Source organism: Herpailurus yagouaroundi, unplaced genomic scaffold (genome assembly GCF_014898765.1).
Source record: "Herpailurus yagouaroundi ecotype Mexico unplaced genomic scaffold, PumYag 210, whole genome shotgun sequence".
In the NCBI taxonomy this organism is placed as follows: domain Eukaryota; kingdom Metazoa; phylum Chordata; class Mammalia; order Carnivora; family Felidae; genus Herpailurus; species Herpailurus yagouaroundi.
Window position 1 is genome coordinate 13,808,777 of NW_024412441.1, and position 23,199 is coordinate 13,831,975.

Genomic DNA, 23,199 nt, shown 5'->3' on the forward strand with positions numbered 1-23,199 from the left:
AACTCAGGAACCGTGAGATCATGATCAGAGCCGAAGTCGGATGCTTAACTGACCCAGGTGCCCCGTGAAGGACTTTAAACAGGAGTGAAATCGTGAGAGCTGGACTTTTAAAAGATTACGCTAGCATCACTGTGTGTGGAAAATACATTGGAGGGATGGAGAGGCTGGAGGCAGGAGCCCTGTTGGGGGTTATTTACCAGTCCAAGTGAGAGATGATAAATAACCTACGCAGCTCTTTTGTGAGATAGGTCACATCCACTGATATACAGGCTGGAAGAGACTAGAATTAGTGACTTACGTCTTACCACCGCCCTCTGCCCCTCACTCTGTCTGCCAGAAGACTCTTCCACTGGTTCAGGCTTGAGGCGTTCTGGTAGCTTTGCATCCTCTTACAGCTTTTTCTTATAAGAATGTTCTTCTCCTCAGAGCCCTCCCCCTCCTGCCATAGCCGTCATGCCAGGCAGGCCCGGCAAAGCATTCCCTTCCCTGTTGCCCAAGCCCTTAGCCGCCTCCCCTCCTGGAAACCCAGACCCCACTTTCTGCTGTAATCCAGGAGTGTCTGAACCCCCTTTGCCCGCCCCAGCTCTGGCCATCTGAGCCGCCTTCAATCCATCAGTGGGGCTCCTGACATTAATTCATCTCCAAAACAACTGACAGGTGGATTTTATGAAGGTTTTGTGCAAAGTTACGTTGAGGAGTTTAAGTCCCACTTAAAATATCTATGTTTTCCCAAACCTTTCTGTCTCCCGAGGCTGCCAGATACTTTCTCTTTCTCCCCAAACTTCTCCTCCTCAGCCTCTCAACCTTTGGGCTCCAGTCTCCTCCCTCATAACGTCCCCTCAGTGGAACAAAAACCCCGGTGTCTAAGGAGCACTGCTCCCTCACCGTCCCTGGCTGCAAGCACTATGCAGTTCCTGATGAGGACCTTTCATGTATCACCTTTATTTACTCTTAGCTGCTTTTTCTACTCAGCCCATCTTTTTATTTTTATTTATTTTTAATTTTTTTTAATGTTTATTTATTTTTGAGAGAGACAGAGACAGAATGCGAGTGGGTTGGGGCAGAGAGAGAGGGAGGCACAGAATCTGAAGCAGGCTCCAGGGCTCCGAGCTGTCAGCACAGAGCCTGACGTGGGGCTCGAACTCATGAGATCATGACCTGACCCGAAGTCGGACGCTCAACCGACTGAACCACCCAGGCGCCCCAGCCCATCTTTTTAGACATAGCTCCTTATGGGCAGGGGCAGCGTCTTGATTCTTTTTTCTTCCCGTTTCCTGCTCCCTTGTTAGTTAGTGCTGACCTTGGGTGTGGTTGCAGTAGATTCTGAACAGACTTTGGGGGTTGTTATACTCTTTCCCCACCTGGCTCTGGTTTCTGGATGGAGGCCTCCAGAGTCTTTCTCCTCTTCAACCCATAGATTGTGCCGTAGAAAGAGGCAAGTGTGTGAGATGGGGGCCAGGGGAAGAGTGCCAGGACTGTAATCCAGGACCGGTGCTTGACAAGAACATCCTTCTGTACTGTGCCCTCCTCCTCCCCTGGGAGGCTGCAGGTGGGCGGAGCCCGAGCTCAAGCAGGACAGTCCCCTGCCTCACTTCAGTCGGGCTTGGTTACCTTCTGGACAAACCTGTGGGTTTATTGCATCCCTTCCCTCCCAGATGGGAGGAACTTTGCTTTGGACCTGAGTGCAAAGGTAGGGGCTGTGGAGGGGCTGGGTCCTCCCCAGGGACCTCAACCATGGGAGAGGCAAACCTTAGCCTTCAACACTGGCCTTGACCTGTGGGTTGAGCTGCATTCTGACAGCTGTGCTCGTGCAGGAGTCTTTGCTTTAGAAATGCTTGCACTGGGCACTTTTGGTTAGTTGGCCGGTATAAATGTGCACACATTCTTTATTATGGTAACTGTCCTACCCTCAAGAAGACGTGTGTCAGCTCCTCAGTCCCTTTGAGCCAAAAGGAGCAAACTGTTAGAACCACAGGCAGGCGCAACCCTTCCCCACCGCTCTCCTCATTAACACTTCCCTGCGAGGTGCAAGGGAAACTGTTTGCCGCTGATGCAGACAGAGGCTGTGCTTATGGGGAGGCTGCCTCTGCAGGCTCATTCCCTGCTGGGGGGCGGCTGGGGGGGTCTGAACACCCACCGTAGCCAGGCCCTGCCCCTCCCTGAAGCCTCTGCCCCAGGGACCCAGGAATCCTGTTGGCAGGGGTAGTTTGGTGGAAGGAGAACATAGATTTAATTTTCCAATTTTGAGTTACCTGCAAAGGCAGAAACAGAGGGGATGTTTGAGCATGTGCTAGAACCTCAGAGGAGTAAAACCTCAGAGGAGACCAGGAAAGCAGACCAGATTAGAAAGTGCTGCGGGGGGGGGGGGGGGGTGCCTGGGTGGCTCAGTCAGTTAAGCATCCTACTCTTGGTTTTGGCTCAGGTTATGTATGATCTCACAGTTCATGAGATCGAGCCCCCCATCGGGCTCCACACTGACAATGTGGAGCCTGCCTGGGATTCTCCCCCTCTCTCCCCCTCTTTCTCTCCCCCTCCCCTGCTCTTTCTCTCTCTTTCTCTCTCTCTCTCTCTGTCTTTCAACATAAATAAATAAACTTAAAAAAGAAAATGCTGCAGGGCTTCCTGTTTCTGGCGTCCCAGGACCCCCAGAAGTGGGTCATCAGATCTATTCTGGGCCAACCACAGCTCCCCATGCCTCTGGGGAGCAGGTGCAGCCCTTTGCTGAGTTCTCTGGGGGAAATTGCTTAGGGCTTTGCCCCCTTCCTCTGCACTCCTCTGTATCCTTCCCTGTGCCCTCTCAGTCCATTACCTCATCTCTGAAATCATGCCTGTTATTGATAGCACTGGGAAAGGATCGAGTCTTTCCTCCCACCCCACCTTCCTAAACTCGATTCCAAAGCATGATAAACCTTTGCTGTCAGAGCACCCCATGCTTTCCCATACAATCCCACAGCTCATCCAGTGGCCTTTTCTGAAGGACAGCATCCCTTTCACTGGAAGGCTTCTCACTGCAGGCACAGCCAAAGGGGTCCCAGCTCCAAGAGAGAGTCCTGGCAGACCCTCGGCCCAGATCACCACACCCTCCCCCACACCCTGGAATGATGTTTTGTCACTGGGAGATGAGCCCACAGAGGGTTTGACTCATCCTGGCTGCTACCAAGCCTGAATGGATTCGTGTCCTGGTGCTTACAGAAGATTTAGAACTCGAAGGGATTGAGAGAGCCAAATGCTCCTTTGAATCTGAAGCTTAGAGGAAGCAAGGAAGCAGTCCAGAGTCATAATCAGCTGATAAGACTCCTGGGACTGCAAAGAAGACACCTGAAAAGACAAGGTTGTTGTCATTCATTTTATGAAAAACTTGCTGTATAGATGGTCCAGAACATTGACTCTAGACAAACATGTTAGCAAACACATGGCCATGGCTGATTCCTTGGAGAATCTTTCATTTCTCCTTCCCAGGGTGTCCTGACCTCAGGGCTCAGTCACAGTGAAGGCCCACAGAGAAGGGGTACCTGTGGGTGACTGCACAAGGGATGTAACTTGAGGGGGATCCAGGGAAAGACTGGAGGCCTGGGGAGGCATGTTGGGGATCAGAGTGGGGGGGAAGCGGGGACCATCACACAGCACTTAGCCCAGACCCTAGTGGACCTCCGTGGAAGCAAGAAGGGGAAGGGGGGAGGGAGGAGGGAAGAGAGGAAAAAGTAGAAGCATGACTCGTTGGTGCTCAACTGCAAAAGGCAGATGAAAGTGAGTATTTGAAGTTTCTCATTTTTCCCCGTTTGGCATTTGAGTCCTGGGTTTTCTTTCAGTCAATTGAATTCAAATAAGCAGACATCATATTCATTCATTCATTCATTCATCCATTCATTCCACAAATATTTACTGAATGGCACCAAATGTCAGGCGCTGTGCCAGGCAGCGCGTCCCTTGCAGTTAACGCCCAGCTTTCAAAGGAACATTCTAATGTGGGTGGCCTGGCCACCAGTGGGAGGGGTCAGGGCTAGGGAGGGGACCCCAAACAAGCAGACAGCTGGTGCTTTCGGGGTGATCTAAGTGCCATAAAGAAGTCAAGGGTTTTGGACAGTGAGGCCTTCAGTGACCCCTGCTCGGGTAGGGCCCTGGGTACCTAGAGCAGGGGAAGCGGTCAGCCATCCCCATGCATACGGGGAGGGTGGGCAAAAGGGAAGGACTTTAGGAGCAGAGGGAGCTACAAGTATAAGGCACCAGCCACATACAGCTCTCCCGGTTTGAGGAGCAGAGAGGGGGTCAGTGGGGCTTTACTAAGTGAGTGATGGCAAGAGAGAAGGGTCAGTGTCCCATCATACTGGGTCTCGTGGGTGGCATGTAAGGAATTTGGGCTTATTCTAAGTACAATGGGTAGTCATTCAGGGCTCGCAAGCATGGAAGACACACAACCTCATTTTTTTTTAAACAAGAAGTTTATTTACACCTCAAGACACTTGAAGGAAACTACCCAGGATTTATTTCTTTTAGAATAATTTATCCCTACTTAAAGATGGGTTGCCCCACATGTAATGGCTACGTGCAAAAAAATTATAAAAAATTATAATTTATGAAATTTAGAAAATTACAAAGTTGCCTTGGTTTTACAATGACAAATGAAAAACATTAAAATTCTCCAATCAAAGAATTCTTATGTTGTTAAACAATGAGAACAAAATAACTTCCTAGGATGTAAAGGCAAGAGCTGAATGAGCATGGAAAAGGGGGCTGTTTTCATAGAATCAGTATTTTTCCCCATCTTATCCCCATTTGATGTTAATCACAACATACCACTGGCCATTTAGTTAAAAACATAATATGCTTGAGCCACCTAAGTGGCTCAGTCGGTTAAGCGTCCGACTTTGGCTCAGGTCATGATTTTGTGGTTCGTGAGTTCAAGCTGCTTCGAATTCTGTGTCTCCCTCTCTCTCTGCCCCTCCCCTGCTTGCACTCTGTCCCTCTCTCAAAAATAAGTGAACACTGAAAAAATAAATAAACGTTAAAAAATTTTTAAACACGCAATATGCTCTTGTACATGCACACTTTATGTACAATAGAGGAATGGAGAGGGGAAAATGAAGAATAGAGAAAACTATACTGTAGGAGTCAGGATGTGGTGGATCCAAATTGCAGTTTTTAATTGAGAATGTCTTCTTGGTCTGGAGGGACAGAGTTCTGGAGTAAAGTGGCAGTTTCCCTTTTTAGTAGACCCCTCCTGTCTGCTGCTGGGACACATCAGTTGTATTTCCATCCCCCATTTCCAAGTGCGAAGGTTTGTCCGTTTCACTGATTGGTTGCCTCTCAAATTGTAATCTGAGCTGCCTCATTGACAAACCTTGTGTGTCATTGACGAAAGCTTTCATTGGTGTACTAAGTGCTGTATGCCTCTTAATCCTATAGAGCACCACAGTACCATCCTGCCCGCTGCCTTCAAATGTGATGGTTGCTCTCAGTCGTGACGCCTTCCTTGGGCTTTTCCTCAGCCATGGGGAGGCTGGCGCATCCTCTGCTGCTGTTTCACAGAACAGGTACCAGGTTTGCAGCAAAGGAGCACACAAACAGCACCAGAAGCAGCAGAAGCAGGACATGAGCTCATTTTACCGTGTAAGATGCACCAGCTTCTCTGTTAGATCCCCGGAACAGCACTTGCCTCTCCTTCTTTGCTCAAAAGAAACCGCATGGACCCCGTAGAAATAGGAAAGCAAATATCCAGTCATCAGCCAGCTCAGACAGATGGACAGGTCTCTTTCTGGGCAACACTTCCCTGGGTGCCCTATGGCATTCGGGGTCAATGACTTACAGAAAGTACCTTTAACGTCACCTTTGTGTTGAGTAGTTGGAACTTACATACACTTGATCTTAGCCAAAAGGCCGAGAAGCAATGAGTAGTTGGAACTTACATGCACTGTTTGTACAAATCATCTATCCAATCTCCCATCTCCTTTTTTCCTTATTAAGGACACTTCCCTGCCATCGGAACTGATCAACCTGGGCTTAGCTCCACTTCTTAGCACTTTGTGCCCTTAGTATACCTATGGAATCATACAGTTTTCTCTTGGCTCTTTACGGCATGTTTTTCTGGACCACTCAAACCCTGCCTCTTCCTGACTCCTCCTGCCTTCTAGAAACTTTCCTCACTGGGCTCTGGAATTCTTGGACTTGGACACACCCCTGGACTCTCAGTCCATTGGTTTGTTTCATGTATTTTGGAGGTTCGGTTTGTTTTCCTGGAGAGGGAGCCGCCCCCACCCCTGTGACTTCCCAGATTTTTCTCACCTTGAGCCATGAGGGTTACTGACCCCCAGTGGGATGGAATTGGGGATAGGGTACTGGCTCTGGCCCCATAAGAAAAGAAAGATCTGGTAAGCAAGTATGACACTGGGCATATCTTAAATGAATGAAGCCTGGCTCTGCAGAATCATAGACTGGTCTTCCACTGATTCCCTTGGGCTTTGGATTGGCCTCACCCCTACTCTCCCTGACAATTGTGTAATCCTGGCAGGTCATATCTCCATCTGTTAAGTGAAGAATGACGGCCTGATGACCAAGTTCCCTGGGACCCCTGAAACTCCCAGCTTCCCACTGCTGGCCTCACCCACTATTGCTGACTCTTGACGTCCTTTGATCTCTCTTTCCAGGCTTCCTTCTCGTGCCTACCTGGTTCAACACATGCTAGCCTCTGGGGTCCTTGCCCCTCTTATGGGGGCCATGAGCAGGGCTATACCCTACAGGGGATGGGGGAGGTTAAACTACAAATCTGCTGGCCTCTTTCCAGCCAAGGGCAAGGCATGTTTCCAAGGAGTCTGCATATGGGGCCAAGGCTGGCTGAGTGTGGGTGGAGGTGTGGGTGCAGGGGTTTGGAGAGTGGTGGGAGAAAGCCTTAGGCCCTAGGCAGCCCCACTCTGGATGCACAGAACATCAACAGGGCATGTTTCCTGCCTCCAGGCTCTCACCCATTGGAGAGAATCCAGATTTGGATCTCAGTTTGGGGTCTTAATAATAGTGATTTCTATTCTCTAGGCAACACTATGCAGTCCTTACACAAAAGAATCCGTGTTGTTTATAGGCCAGAGCCCCCGGGAGGGAGATTACAGGCCTGGGTTCTAGTTCCATTCATTTGCTAGGTTAGCAAAGTAACTCACCTTCTCTATGCCCTAATTTTCCTAACAGTAGAAAGGGGGGAAATGCCTATTCTCATTGGGGTGTTTTGGCAATGAAATGCAATAAAACAGAAAGGCAAAAGAGATGCCCATGTGATCCATGCTAATTTTGATAAATGAGCCTTAACCCAATGAAAAATTTTTTAATTTACTTTTGTTTTTAATGTTTATTTCATTTTGACAGGGAGAGAGAGAGAGAGAGAGAGAGAGAGAGAGAGAGAGAGAGCAGGGGAGGGGCAGAGAGGGAGGGAGACAGAATCCTAAGCAGGCTCCAGGCTCTGAGCTGTCAGCACAGAGCCCGACGTGGGGCTCAAACTCACAAACGTGAGATCATGACCTGAGCTGAAGTCAGACACTCAACCGACTGAGCCACCCAGGTGCCCCTGAAAATTTTATTATACAAGAAATAGAAAAACATTATGGAAGTCAAAAACGTTCTATAAATCATATATAATTTTACCATCCTGATAGTGATTTTTTTTTTATTTTCAGATTTCACAATGATATTTCAAATAATTATGCATGATATGCCTACCATTTTGCACCTCCCATGTGGAATCATTTGGTCTGTGTAAACTTCACCTTCAATGCCTGCAAATTATTGCACCTAGTATGTTTTATAATTGATTATATCTATTCAAACAGTAATTGACATTTGAGTTACCTTGAGTTTTCATTATAATAAATGATGCTGCAATTAGCACACGGCTTTTTAGTAGAATCAATCTGTATGTAACATTTTGTCTACTTGTCAAATTAATATACACATTGTAGAAAAATTTAAAGATCCAGAGTAGTATAAAGAAATTTAAATCGCAGGTAATTGTACCACCGAGAGATAGCATTGTGAAAATGTGGAGTCTGTCCTTCCATTATTTTTCTATGCATAGCTTGTGGGGGTGGGGGGGCACATGTGTGTACATGTGTGATCTATTGGTGCATGTGCAGTGTTTCATCCTGATTTCTTACTACTGTGGAAGGTAGTTAAGAGCATGGGAGTTAAGAGGCTGGACCCTGGGTTCAGATTCCCTGAGTTCAAATCCTGTTTCTGCCACTTAGCCCTTTGGATAAACTCTAAGCCTCAAGTCTCACCCTTTATTTGCTAGTCAACCTTACATAAGTTCCTCCTGGAGGACAGTTTTTAGAAGAAAGATAATAATAGAATCTGTCTCCTATGGTTGTAAGAATCTATCTATACACATCGTTTGGCAGGAACATCTGGCACGTGTAAGTGCAACAAATATTCCTTATGGTCATTTTTTTCGTGCATTTTCCATGTCATGAAAAATTCTTGAAAATCACCATTTTAAACACCTGCCTGATTATTATTCTTTTATACTCTAATCTATTCAAGTTCATCATACACATTTTTTAGTTTCTATAACAAGTCAGCGATTTTTGTGTACCTAAACCTTTGCCCAGTTTAGATTATTTCCTTAGACAAGCATCCTAGAACTGGAATTAATGGGTTAAGAGTACGATGATTTTTAAACATCTCTTTACTACCTATGTCAAATTGCTTTGGCATAAAAGATTTTTTTTTTAATTTTTTTTTCAACGTTTTATTTATTTTTGGGACAGAGAGAGACAGAGCATGAACGGGGGAGGGGCAGAGAGAGAGGGAGACACAGAATCCGAAGCAGGCTCCAAGCTCTGAGCCATCAGCCCAGAGCCTGACACGGGGCTCGAACTCACGGACCGTGAGATCGTGACCCGGCTGAAGTCGGACGCTCAACCGACTGCGCCACCCAGGCGCCCCGGCATAAAAGATTTTAAAGAACAGGGCTTAAGCCTGGTTTTCAAACTGCAGCAGCAAGAAGTGCAGTCTTGGATTCTTTTTTCCTACTCCCCTCCTTTATTTCTTCCCCAGTCCTTAAATCCTAGCATTTGAAGCCATACCATTCAGGATCCTAGACTTTTGACACGGTCCCTTGGTGTGAAAGGGGCCAGCGCTAGCGAGAGGGAGGAGGGAGAGATAACCCTTTTGAAAGTCACACGCCCCGGCGGTCCTTGTAAGAGTACCAAAGAGATAGAAACGGCGGCGGTCACGTGACCTGAGCATGACCTCATAGCTCCCCGCGCCCACCGGTGGCGGGAAGGGGACGGCGTTGTCATCACCCCTACTTGGCGGGTTACCTAAACGAGCCCTGGAGGATTTGGGAACCCTTCTTGGTTCCCTGGGCGCGAAGAAGAGGCACGCTAGGAAGCCCTTCTGTAATCGTTGGTCAGTGACAAGCTGTCACTCCACGATTAGCTGAAAGCAACTGGATGCCCAGTTCTGGGTGCAGGCAAGTCTCGGTGGCAGGGGAGGTACACATTTCATCTCGCTTAGTTCTTATTATCCCCATGTTACTGGAGACCCAGATGAGAAAACTCACGGCGGAGCTGGGAGTGAGGACGAGCCCAGAGTCACGGAGACCTGGAGCAAGCAGCGGGTGGCACGCGCGCGCCCGGGGTGCCCAGCCAGCGTGGGCGTGGGTTCCGGGGGGCAGCTCTGGGGGTTCCGAGCTCCTGGAGGAAAGGAGCGGTGGAGGCAGCGGGGGCAAACCAGGAGAGAGCTCTCACCGACCTGACAGGACATCTGTAGTGGAGAGAGTGAGATTTTAGAGGAACGCTTAAAAAACAAAACAAAAAAGACAGGAGGGAAGTATTGATTGGATGAAGGGAGATGTCCTTGGTCCATTTCCCACTAACGGAGCACCAGGGAGAGAGCCCCCCAGCTTTGAGGGTGCCCTCAAGTCCCCCAGGATTTAGGAGCATATTCAAACTTGTTGGTTTTCATTCATTCTAGGCACCCATTCTTTGCCAGCAAGAGCCATGCTTGGGGGCCCGTGGGGGCTCTAAAGGTTTTTCTGGCAGACTCCTAAAAGGATTGTGAAAATCTAGGTACCACCCCTTGCACATTTGTGGGAGCAAACATTCAATTTTTTTCCCCATGGTATAGTTACATAAGGTGTGCTCTCCGGTGTGTGCACTAAAAAATAAAACTATCTTAGAACTCTGAAAAATATCTCCAAATGAAATACAATAGTGATTGACTATCCACCACCATCCTTTTAAAAGAATTTGTGAAGTTCTTAACAGTAGGGAAAATGTCACCTTTCTTTTTTTCTTTGAGTTTATATTTTCATTCTACTTCCCCTCCAGAATTTTATCCTCCTATATTTTTATGATTGAATGACTTTTATGTATCACCTTATCATACTTCTCTCCTAAAACTATGTATATAAACTGAATTAATTTTTTAAATTTCCTGTGACCATAGATTCTAAATATTAGAGAATATTCTATCTGGGTTTGTACCATGACAACTAGTGAACAATTAATCAAAACAAATGCTATTAGGAATTTTAATAGATTCTAAGGAAGCATAAAAAAAGCTTAATTGGAAATACATTTCTTAAAGAGATGAAGCTTTTTTTCCTGCCCCAATTAGTTCATATATCCATGGATGAATATTACTCATTGCTAGATGAAGTCAGGGTTCAGCAGTAATTCTATTTGTGTGTGTGTGTGTGTGTGTGTGTGTGTGTGTGTGTGTGTGTGTGTTTTAATAGATGCAAGTGCTGACCTCAGAAACCTTTTCACAGAAGTACAAAGAAATATAAGGAGTTTTGTTACAGCAATGTCAATCAATTTTATAAATTCCTTTTGAGTTATATGTCAAAGATCATGTGAGTGGGTCATTGAAAATCTATCAGCTGACAATGAGAAGAGATTCTCCTTCGCTTTGAATGAAAGCAGAGAATTGGAAGCTCTTTGTTGATTTACCTAGTCATTAGTCATTCCTTTCCTCAACACGGATACCAGGATTCAGATTGAAGCTTCCTTGCACCATCCATTTTTTCCCCAAGTCAGTGCACCATGGTAACATTTAGGATGGGTGAGAAGAATGCCTTTCTTTTGAGAAGTGGCAGAAGGGTGATTATGAAATGGGAAGTGGGAGGGGAACCAGCAGCATCCCTGGACCATGACCTCAGTGACCTCCATGCGCCCAGGCAGCACATCCGAGGGGGAGGAGTGTGTGGAAGCTGAAGGCTCACTCTGTGAGGCTCTTACAATGACCCACGCCAAAATATGTGCCCTGTGACCATCTTCGTGTACCTCCAAGAGCACTGAACCCTGGTTTCTCCTGGCCCACTGCTGGCTGGATGGGCAGAGAAAGGGAAGTGATGGGGCAAGGGGTTTCTGGAGGTTCTGAATGTCTCTTTGTAGGAGGGGAGGTACTTGTGGGCAGAGGTTCCTCCCTGAGGAGTGGTTGCCTAACTGCAGGGCCTTTCCACGGAGGGGTGGCAGCGGCAGTGATCCCAACCCACACACTGGCTGCGGTCTGACTCCAGGTCCAGGCTCTTCTCTCAGAGCTTTCCTTCTCCTTTGGGTTCAGCCTGCTTTGAGCTCTTGAAAGAACTTCTGGTCATTCTTCCATGCAGGGCCCCTGCAGGGCAGGGCGGGGTCCCCACAGACCAGAGTGGAGAAGTGCAGTGGCCAACCAGGGCCAGAGAAAACTAGAGCCCCTGATGGAGTGGGGGCTACTTCACTGGCTTGCCTCTCCTCTCCATCCCAAGGCATGCTCGTTTGCAGGGCCTTGGCTGGCCTCTGTGGCGCTTGTGTGTCATTAGAAAAAGGGCCCCCTCTGGACAGATCCAGCATCATGAGCCTATGAGGTGGGGAACACAAGATACCTTTGTACGAGGAAAAAGGCTCCCTTTCCTCTGGGCTGACACAGCCCGGTGCCCAGGGGCCTGGCTTGGCTGGGGGAGGGTGGGCTGCATTTCACCTCCCACTTTCCCCTCAGCTGGGCACTTTGGGCATTGCACACACACCTGCATGGCCATGTGGGGTACGCTCTTGCCTCTGAGCACACTGTTTCCCCTACCTGGAATCCTCCCCATTCCTTTGTGGCCCAGTTCAGATGCCACTTCCTCCTCCTAGAGCCAAGCTCTTCTGGCCCACTCTCATCTCCCCCTCCTCTGGCTTCCTGTGATGTCTTCAGTCTATAGACTGAAGTTAATCTTACGGGGGAGATGGAGACGATGGGCCGGGATTTACATTAGAGCAGTAGTTCTCAACTGGGGACAATTTTGACCCTCCCCCCTCCCCCAGGGGATGTTTGGTGAGGTCTGAAGACATTTATTGCTGTCACAACTAAAATGGGGAGCCTGTTACTGGCATCTAGTGGGTAGAGGCCAGTGATGCTCTTAAATAACCTACAATGGGCTGGACAGCTCCCTACCTCTGACCCCCCCCCAGCAAGCGAAGAATTATCTGGCTCAAAATGTCAACAGTGGCCAGGAGAAACTCTGGACAAGATGATCTCTAGTCTTGAGAACACTTCGTGTCACACCCTAAATTATATTGTTGGTATTTTGATATTGTTTTAGTGATTTTAGTGTCAGTGTTATTTCCTCAACCAGGTGGCTTCTTCTTGGAGGACAGAACCATATATCTTTGCAGGTCCAACCTCAAGGGCATTCACATAGGATCCCCCAGGGTTTTCAGCCATCAGAAAGATATAGAAAAAAGATGAATGAATACTCTCTGGCCTGCCCCAGCCCTGCCCTCTGATGTTTCTCGTGAGCTTCTGCTATTATTCCTTGCTGGAACCCTATTACATCATATCTTAAAAATCAAGAACAAAAACAAAAAAAGAAAGAGAGCCAGACGGACACGGGAGTCCTCAGTATGGCTCACGGAGCCTCCCCAGCTTCCGACCGCACCTTAGTAAGGGCCTGAGCCGTAAGCTCAGGTGAAAGACGTTGAGAGGCGACTTTAAATTTCCAGGTTGTAGGCAGCCACACGTCAGCTTTCTCTTCAGCCTGGAGCAAGGGATCTATCAACTGTGTCTCCCAAATTGATAAATGCAGTCTGGGAATACCCCACACCAGGATTCATGAGAAAGAAAAGCTCTAAAAGATTTTTTTCCCCTTAAACGTAGCATCTCCCAGCAGGCCAGATCTTTCTATTTGTGGGGTCCAGTGCCAGAGGACAAATGCAGGTACACAAACTATATATTTAAATATCTTACAACAGTAAAGCAAGCCAACAATTGTTAAATGTTCAAAACTCTTATCTTGAAAAATATGTCTTCATCCTGAGCTGGAAGATCAAGTTTGAGTTGAGAATTCTCAGACTCCTCAGATCACCATACTGGAACAGGACCCCCAACCCCCTACTCATGGCCCATGGCCTGTGCCACTTCTCTTCTCACTCCTAGCTTGTCTCACCATTTGAGGGGCCTGATATGGGCATTCCAGCCTATGTATCCACATTCTAATCATACCCCTTGTATGCTTACCCCCAATTCAGTCTACCCTGGGAAGATGGACCTGGGGCACAGGACTGCAGGATCTAAAAAAAGGTTTGGGACCTTTTGGGCAAGGAATTTCTGGGTCCTGTATACCCAGGTTATGGTCTAGGTCTAAGGTGTGAGTGTGGTGGATATGTCCACTCGACCCCACAGGCTCCTTACCCCAGGGGGAGGGATGAGCCAGAGTGGAGCCTTCTTAAGGTGCCAGCCCAGAGCACTCTGGGTCTAAGGGAAGAAATGACTCCCCAGGTAGCAGCAGCTGCAAGATGTGCCCTGGGCCTTCTGGAGGCTGCCCCCCTCCCCACTCTCACCCCCACCATACACTGACTGGATAGGAATTTCAAGACCTTTTTTGGGTAACAGCTTTATCGAGATATAATTCATATACCATACAATTCACCCACTTAAAGTGTAGAATTCAATGGTTTTTTGTATATTCAGAGTTGGGTAACGATCGCCACAATCAATTTTGGAACATTTCACCACCCCAAAAGAGACCCTGCATCTCACCCTAATTCCCTTATTCCCCCAACCCTAAGCTGCTTTCTTCCTATAGATTTGCCTATTCTGGACATTTCATATACATGGAATCATACAACATGTGGTCCTTGGTGATTGGCTTCTTTCACTTAGCATAGTATTTTCAAGGTTCATTCATGTCATACCATGTGTTAGTGCTTTATTCCTTTTGTCACCAGATAATATTCCATTTTACAGATATCCCATGTTTTAGTTATCCTCCCACCAGTTGATGGACATTTGGGTTGCTCCAGACCTTTCACAGTCTTTTCCTGGATCCTCTTGTGAGGGCTCTGTATGTTGGTAGTGCACAGCCTATGCTTGCCCGGTGGGTGGGGGGTGGGTGGAGGGAGCTTCCCCCAGGAGGTCCCCTCACAGTGAGGCTCTGCAGCCATTTCCCCTGGCCCTGTCACCAGTCCCTCAACCCCTCATAGTGCCAGAGCAGGGCTGTCTTCCCTCAAGAAGTGGGGAGATGTCTCCCTTTCCTGCTGAGGTTGCGCACATGAGAATTCCACCTCTCTCCACGTCTCCTAGACTCCCTGGTTTAGGTTCATCTCCACATCTTTCTCCACAGGACAGGCTGGCAAGAGTTGCCATATTTCCAACTCATACAATCCTCCTTTATTTAGCCAAACGGGAAAGCCTTTACATGACTCAAAACACTTGGCTCCACGTGACAGACACCCAATTCAAATCAATGTTAAAAGCAACTGAAAAGGTTAGGGATGTTTCTCATTTTTGGAAGATCTAGGGGCTCAAATCATGCCAACAAGGACTCACTTTATTCTCTCTCCTCCTCCTCCTTCCCACCTGTCTCCCTGTCAGTGTCTCCTTATCTCTTCTTGGCTCTACTCTTCTCTTTGTAGTCTTTATTCTCAGGCAGGCTTTCCCCTAATGGAACAAGATGGCCACCAGCTGCTCTGGACATACGGTCTACTCGCTCAGAGCTTATCTTCCCAGGACCTCTAGCAAAAGTCCCAGGTTTGAGACTCCTTGGTCAGGCTTGGGTCATGTGTCCACACATGAACTAATCATTTGGAGCAGGAGGTGGAAAGCTCTGATTGGCTGGTCTGGGTCTTAGGCCCACCCTTGATTGGAAATCAGTTCACCTGTACCTCATGGACTAAGCTTAGGGAATAGGGAGCGCTCCAAAAGAAAATCAAGGGGAAATAAATGCTGGATATGCACAGCAGATATCACTGGAAACCATCCTATGAACTGGCCTATCTGGGGCCGGCCACATGAGTTTATCATACATGTTCAAATATGTCTGAACCTACTGGTAGACATGCCTAGGCTGAAGTGGAAACCCCTGCTCCATGTGATAGACTAATTCCTTATGAGATTCTAGAAATTGATATCCAGGATGTTAGCCTTCCTAATGAGGGTTTGTAATTGAACATGAACAAATCCTTATCCAAGAAATTTTGCCCTGTTGGTGGAATTATAGGCTTTATGGCAGGACAATGGAGAACCTATTGTTAATTCAAGAGGCCTTTTGGAGACCCAGGGGCACAGTAAGTAGATACTGGTCCATCCTCCCCATGTTTCGAATCTAAATGTCCTGGATGTAATTTCATAGTAATTTATCTGTGCCAGTGATGAGCAGAATCAGGTGGGGGAGGGACCAGGGGAGAGTCACAGACAAGGAGCCTGGGTGGAGAGGAGAGAGCTGGTTGTAGGCAGCAGCACAACATAGCTCTTCTCTCAGATCCCCCTCACTCTTTCTTCCCCTTTCCTTATTCCTCTGTCACCATGACAACTAATGATGCTCCCTCATCCTCGTCCCCTCTCTGGCTGGCTCTGGTCCCCAGGCCCCACCACTCTGTCTGACCAACCTCGCAGAGCCTTTGCCAGCCTCCTTCCACATCACTCAGCCTGGTACCCAGCCTAGCCCTCCACCCCCAATACACTCTCCTGTCTCATTTACCTGCTTCCAGGCCCCTGCCCTGCCCCTGCTTTAATCCTGATCCAGGCTTGAGCCAAATTCCCATCTTCCTTCAAGAAGTTGTATGGAAATTAGATTTTTGCCACTCTAACTGGATTTGAAATGCATTAAGAGATCTGTCTCTTGAAACACCTCAAGGTGAGGCAGTTGTGGAGAAGGATCCCTTACTGCTGCTTCCGTGCTTCAACACTGCTGGAATGAATCACATTCTATTTTTGTACTAGGAAAGCTTTCTGTTTCAAGAAATCCCCCAGCAGGTCTCTGAGTGAAACAGAGACTGTGACATAAGGGAAATCACATCTCAAGTTCAGAGATTGTGAGCCAGTGGGCCTGGCCCACAGACTTTTGTTAGGTCCCTAGTATGACAAGCAAAACAAAACAAAACAAAAAAACACAAACCAACAGTTCAAAATCAGCAGGTATTACATTTAAAAAAAAAAAAAAAAAAAGACTGGATTCCTGGCTGTTCTTGACCTGGACAGGGACCCAGCATCTTTACATGGTGAAAATGGGGGTGGGGGGAGGGGAGTAGGGGCTGCCTCAGTTGCACTGGCTCATCATTTCCTGTTAGCCACACATCTGACCAATTTCCCTGTTTTGCCTGCTCCACCTGGGCCCTCTGGGCACCCCAGCTTTTGATTCCTGCCCTAGCTGATTTGTTTTGAGAATCAGGATTGTTCTGCACTGTGTGGTTTGCTTAGGGCAGTTATCTGGAGTTCCTCTGAAGGTAGCCTGATATCAGCTTTCTACACTTTGCTGTGTTTCCCGGGTCTTCCAGTCAAAGCTCATCATTTTCTAGGAACCCACTCAGGCAAGTTCTGATGTGGGCTGGGTGGGAGAGTTGTGGCAGGTGCTTTGTGTTTATGAGGATACAGAAATCCCCAGAAGTGAAAGTCAGTGAGAGTAAACCCTAAGATTCCTCTCTGGGTCTGACCACCTCCCTCTTCTTTTACACACCTGTCATGGTACCCTGTTCTTGACAGAGCCAGGCATGGCTGATTCAAGAGGGAACACTCCTAGGCCAGCTACAGACTCTCACGTGATTTGAGGGATCCAGTAGAGGATGTTGGGTGGGGTCCAGAGGCGGCTCTCCAGGGCTTTGAGTGCGGATCTCCCACTCCCCTCCCAAGAAAATGGTGGATATGTGTGGAACAGGTGGGCCAGTGAGTGAGGACTTACATCCTCGTCCCCTCTCAAAGAAAGACAGTTCCCTCCACAGCCTTTGGTGGGAGGAAAGGAGACACTGGGTGGAACAGAAAGGTAGCTTTTTAAGCCAATAGCTTTGAAGCTGCTACCCCTAGATATACATATTTGGAGGGAACCAGTGGGTCTGCGCAAGATGATTGGAAATACACAGTACTCTTCATATATGTTATCAAATAAGCTCTGAATCTTCATCCACAAACCCAAATGGGCAAGACATAGATTTGCTCTTTTTAAATCAATTTTTAGCTCCTTCTCCTTGCCACACTTGGTCTCTGCCACCTTCTGGCTGAGTAAGCTCAGGCAAATCCTGAACCTCCCTGAGTGGGTTTTCCCATATGCAGAGTGGGGATGGGAATAGTGCTCCCTGGGGAGTGGCCTCGGATGAAATAGACACAGAGCACACTGGACAGGGCAGAATGCACCGTGGGTATTGAGTAAGTGTGTGCCCCCCTCTCCAGACGCCTTCACACAATGCTTTAGCTCTCCCAGCTTGTCTCAGGTTGCCTATTGCAGCCTTTTGTTCAGTGGATTGTTCATTTTTTCGGTAAGCACTGTTAAGTCCCCAGGTATTAGGTGTTAGCCGCTCTGACAACTTGGCCAGGGTTATTGGAGAAGAGCTGCTCCGTGTTTGAGAGCCTCCCCCCCCCCCCCCGGCGGGCACGGGCCCGTCCCGGTGTGGAGAGGCGCCCCCCCCAACCCCCCCCCCCCCCCCCCCCCCCCCCTTCTCATCCAGGGTCGCCTTGCTCAGCACTTTCTCCAGGGCTTCCTGGTGGCTGGCTTCCAATGCCTGCTCTCTGCACCAGGACCCTACAATGGCTCCTTTGATGAAAAGTTTGAGGGAAAAGGACTGTGTCATTTGATACAGTGAGGCTCATAGGGGTAAAAAATGGAGCTTTTTTTCCTCCTGTTTTGGGATTTTTGAGTCCAGAGAAAAATGATTAGTTGAGTGGGGCTGGGGGCAGAGGCCAAGAGGGGGAAATGCCCTGGAGGAAGACTTGGAGAGCCTGAGGTTTCTTGAGTCCTGTGATTAGCAGCTGCTAGCCTGGAGCTTCCTCCTGCCCAGACTCTGCTTCTAGAGCCAGTGGGTGGACAAGGGGTCCACGTGGCCCGGGAGAAGTCCTGTCCTCCCCACAGATCACCAGACTCAGCCTCCCAAGTCTGCTCCCAGGGTCCCCGCACCTTTTCAAAAGGCACAGAGCCCGCTCCCCTCCCTCTGGCTGATGGGGTGGCCTGGGATATAGCCTCTATACCCTGAGAGTCTCTTCACCTACCTCCAGGTCTGGCCTCATGGGCTTACTGTCAGGGCTGTGATCCCTGCTGTGCTTGGGAACCGCTGCCATTGTGGGGGTGGAGGGTACACTTGGTTTCCAGGCTCTTTGGAACAAGGAACCTAGCATTGTCCTTTCACGCTGGGCCCCACAAATCGGGAGCCTGTCCCCCCCACTTCCCCTAGCTCTCCCAGTCAGGTGGCAGTCAGGACACATTCCCTGCTCCTCTCTCACTAGCACCTCCCATTTGTATAGCTCTGCATTATCCATTCCCCCTCCTCTCCCCATCATCCATACCTGTCACTACAGCTTGTGACAGCTAAGACCACCAACTCACCGCTGAGGAAAAGGCCTTATGGGAGTATTTGTCCCTTCACCATAGGCTCCTTGATGCCACCCCTTTGTTCTCCTTGAGAAACAAAAGTGCTACCTGCTGGCACTATCTGTGACCCCCTCCTGCTTAAGGGTGGGTAATTTGCAAGTCCAAAGCTGATCCTGCTCTTTGCTCTAAAGAGCTACCAAACCCTTTGAGGGTGCTTAATAAATACTGACTAGTGAGCCTCAGCTGCTGCTCCTTTGGCTAATTAAATCTAAATAAGTCACAGACTTTAAATTATGCAACAAGGCTTGGCCAAAACAGCTGAAAAAATGCGGGAGCCCTAGCTTTGCTGCTGTGCCCTGTGGAAAAAGCCCATCTTTTAATCATGCTTAACCTTCCTGAAGGAACAGTGGCAACCTTTAAATAATGAATGAATGCATATTAGCAAGATTTTCCCAAGCTACACGTGTAGAAGCTAGATCAAAAAAGGGACAGAGGCAGAGACAGGCCTGGGGGGATTCCAGAAGTTTCTGGTAAATCCCTGAATGCTGGGATAAATCATTTGGTTCCTCAGAAGCCCAGAGCCAGGGCTCATGAAAAGGCACAGAGGGAGGAGGGGCGGACACAAGGCCACCCTGGGCTGTGCCAGATGTTGGTGGCCTGCCCCCCTCCCCCTCAGCACTTCTAGGGGCTACAGGCTCAGTCGTCCTCTTTCTCCTTCCCATCTTGCCTCCACATCCCCTTCTGGAAGATCCTCCAGGCCAAGAGCAGTATCCTTGCTCAGAGGACAGGTTGAATTGAATTGAATTGCATCACCTACAGTAATACTTCCCCTGAGAGTCCCTGGGGATATTGTCAAATGGAGCAGTTAACAGTGGGGTCTGGGCAGCTGGGGCTGGGATGCTGCATTTCTACGATGCCCCAGGCAATGCTGAAGCTGCCGGTCTTCAGATCACAGGTAGAGTAGCCAGGAGTTGGCCTGGGTGGCTCAGTTGGCTAAGCGTCCGACTCCGGCTCAGGTCACGATCTCACAGCCCGTGAGTTCGAGCCCCGCGTCAGGCTCTGGGCTGATGGCTCAGAGCCTGGAGCCTGCTTCCGATTCTGTGTCTCCCTCTCTCTCTGCCCCTCCCCCGTTCATGCTCTGTCTCTCTCTGTCTCAAAAATAAATAAACGTTAAAAAAATTTTTTTTTTTACAATACGGCTGCACATTGCAATCAACTGGAGCACTTTTGAAGCGACTGAACCCAGATCGTTTCAGTTAAATCAGAATTCTGAAGTCAGACCCTAGGATTTGGTCCTTTCTCTCCCTCACTAAGAGTTTCAGCAATTTACAGGTCATCCAAATGAAGCCTAGAAACCTTAACCAGCTTGCTTGCAGTCACCTGCTCAAGTGAGATTGGAGAGGCCAGGAAGTGGCCTTTGGAACCAAGCCTGTTCCCTCTTCCCTCCTGCAGATTCCAGCTGTCTTCAGGATTCTGCTTTTGTCCTTGGGCTTGGGGTAGCGACTTGTGTGATTCCATCTGGGGAACAGGAAAGATTCTTCTATCTTTCCCTCCAGAAGCCTGCCTGAAAGTTAACGATTAGTGTTTGTCTGTTTGGACTAAAGCTGAGTGGCCCTTTATAAGGCGTAGGATCTGTCATACCCTCAGTCTTTGGCAGCTTGGGGTGAGGGGACTGACCGGAGAGACGGGGAATGGGGGCACTGGGCTCAGTTCTGTGGAATCTGGGACTTGCGGGGGGGGTGGGGGACTCTAGGAGCAAACCTGCATCTTGCAGCTGTGCTGAGGGCACTCAGCACAGAGGGGTGTACCGTCTAGTGCCCCGGCCCCAGCCAGGGCTGCTGTCCTGGATGTGTAGGGCCTTGGGGCCTCAGGCAGAGGTCAGGAAGATGAAGGCAGAGCTGCTCCAGCCGCCCGTCCAGAGGAGAGGTCTGTGACCTTCCTGCTGTGGTATGTGAATGCCGCCTTAGGGCAGTAGTGCTGCAGTGCTCCAGGCCCGGACTGGCCACAACTGTGCCCCCAACCCATGTCTCAACCCCACTAAGACCGGCGCAGGGCTGGGAGTGGAAGCTGGGTCTAAGAAAGCAGGCTATGCTAGACATAGTTATTTGATTCTTTGATATCCATCTCTCCCTCCCCCACACTAATTCTCCCTCCCCAGAATCCTAATTTTGTTCAAGGCTGCAACGGTGCGCAGGTAAGAAACTTCCCATCTCAGAAAACATGCAGCTAAGAGCAGCCACATGACCCAGTCTGACCAATGAGATGTAAACAGAAGTCTCTGGGTGAGTCTTTCTAGAAAGCTTTTAAAAGCTGCCCCTTTTCTTTCCTCTCTTTTCTGAACTGGAGTTGTGGATGTGGTACTTGGGGCGGCCGCAACCATTTTATAATCATGGGGCTGAAGGCCATAGGGTGAGGAGGATAAAAGCTGAGTGCTAAGGAGCGAAAAGTGGTGGAGCAAAAAGCAGCCTGGGTCCCCTCTGATTTCCTAGAGCAATCTCACCAGTCGCAGACTGTCTTACCTGGGACTTCTGAGTATGTGAGAAACATAAGTCACTATATGGTTTAAGCCACTTTGGTTGAGTTTCTTTTACAGCTGAATGCAGTCCTCCACGTGGTCAAGGCAAGAACATGGTCCCCAGGAGAGAGGGGGAAAGGAAGTCTTTTTTTTTTTTTTTGAGGGAGGTTTCTAGCTCACACTACACTCTTCAGGGAATTCTCTGTTTCCCAAGGGATTAAGTTCATATTCCTCAGACCAACATTCAAGACCATAACACTTGGCCTCCTATCAATTTTCTAGGCCTCTTACCCTTCACACCATTTATTGGAGCAGAATGAGCCTTCTCTTTCTTCTGTACACTGTGTATACACTCCCGTCCTGACCTTAGTTTGTGTGAATTCCCTTTCTTCCTTTCTGCCTATCCCGGGCTTACCTGCTCTTGTGGGCTGCTCTTTTGAGAGGTCTTCCTATCACCCTGGGTTCCAGGAAACTCTCCTTTGATTTCCTTCATCACTAAGGTCTGTGTGCGACATTTTCACGTATGTTAACCTCATCCTGCCAGCAAGGCTGTGAAATCCTTCAAGGCAGGATCATGGGAGCATAGTCATGTAGGAAGATCACGTGTTTAGGAGTCAGACTTGAGATCTAAGACGATTTCGGGTAAGTTATTTAACCTCTCTGAGCCTCAGTATCCTTATCTGTGAAATGGAGATAGTAAACCCTTCCAGGGTTTGAAGAGCGTCTCCATAAGGCATTTAGCAAAGTGCCCGGCACGTTGGAAGTGTTCGAGATATTCTTGGATGTTGTCTGTTTCCAACCCCTTGACTGTGCCTTCTTCCTATGTTGTACAGCTCTCTCCACGTTCATCTCTCTCCCTTCTGATTTTCTGCTCTGAATTTGAACAAGGAGAACTTTACCACGTTTGGGGAGTGACCGTGAGCTGTTCTCATTTTCCCAGAGGGCAGATCTGACACTACCAGCTTCAGTCTTCAGTCACAGGACGAGGAATAGAAGGGAGATTTCATGCCCCTTCTAAGGATGGGATGCTAACTTAACTGTTCGAGGGAGTTAATTAAGTCTTTCTCTGAAGATTTGCAAGGAAAATGGATGTATTTAAGTCCAATTTACCTGGCAACAGGGCAGAGAACTAAATGGCCTTTTAGCACTTGGTATTTTTCTTTTTTTTTTTTTCAAATGTTTATTTTTGAGAGAGAGAGAGAGACAGACCATGAGCAGGGGAGGGGCAGAGAGAGAGGAAGACACAGAATCCGAAGCAGGCTCCAGGCTCCGAGCTGTCAGCACGGAGCCCGACGCGGGGCTCGAACTCACAAACTGTGAGATCATGACCTGAGCCGAAGTCAGACACTCAACCGACTGAGCCACCCAGGCACCCCAGCACTTGGTATTTTTCACAAACTCCCAGTTCCGTCTGCTATAACAAATACCTGGACCTTAAATCTTTTTGATACCCTGATTTCCTTCTCCTCTTACCTCAATTCCACCCCAGATCAAATAAGATGAGTGTGAGAGAGGACCCATAGCAAAGACACCTATCATTCGAAGTTTAACGAGAAAGGAGAGTTTTCCTACTTTCAGGTAAATACGCGGCGCATGCAACTATGAATGGGAGTGGTGCCCCGAGCTGGGCGGGAAATGATGAGTCACTGCAGACTCACGTGGCTCGATAATGTGTTCGGACATCGAGTCCCAGGGCAGTGCTCTTTTTTTCATGTGTCTTCACTGAGTATCTCTCACAGAGCCCGAGGAGACAGAACTGTATTCTTTCGTCCGTCTCAAGGCTGAGATCTATGCCCCAGAAAAAGAGGGGTTATGACAGACTTGACTGATTACAGAACTGTGTCCACCCTCGTTCAGTTTGCTGCATTTTCCTGAGGGCCTCCTGTGCCTTAGCCAGGTGCCAGTCCTCTCCAGGCAGGGCTGGTGGGGCCGGAGCAGCTGATGGCCTGCT

The 23,199-nt window shown here is 48.6% G+C and overlaps 1 pseudogene; it reads right to left on the reverse strand.

Moving 5' to 3' along the window:
• Positions 1 to 4,983: 4,983 nt before the first annotated feature.
• Positions 4,984 to 5,490, reverse strand: LOC121016334 (small ubiquitin-related modifier 2-like; annotated as a pseudogene).
• Positions 5,491 to 23,199: the final 17,709 nt, after the last annotated feature.